Source organism: Alosa sapidissima, chromosome 10 (assembly GCF_018492685.1).
Source record: "Alosa sapidissima isolate fAloSap1 chromosome 10, fAloSap1.pri, whole genome shotgun sequence".
Classification (NCBI taxonomy): Eukaryota; Metazoa; Chordata; class Actinopteri; order Clupeiformes; family Clupeidae; genus Alosa; species Alosa sapidissima.
The window spans coordinates 11,801,820-11,802,236 of NC_055966.1; positions in this window are offsets into that span (position 1 = coordinate 11,801,820).

Here is a 417-nt window from a genome sequence, read left to right on the forward strand (position 1 = left end):
CGGGGGCAGGGGAGACATTTGCAGACATACATTTGAATGGGTGCCACAGAGACACTATGTACAAGCAGGTACCAAACATTTGAACTCCTTTCAAAAGGAAAGGTGGTTGCACTACATATACAAGATTACACAAATTAATGGACATTAATGAGAAAAAAAATCTATACAATATTTATAGTTTATGGTTCAAATGATACATTTATACTGTTTCCATTTACGTGAGCTCCTCATCATCCACCTCAATCAGTCAAACATCCTCTCATGCACGCACAGACACTTACAGAAATACAAATGTGTTTACACTCACTCACACACACACACACGTACAGAAATACAAATGTGTTTACACTCATTCACAAACACACACACATTCCCTCTGTGTCCTTTTCATGCTAATACTTGTCTAAACTACCCAGT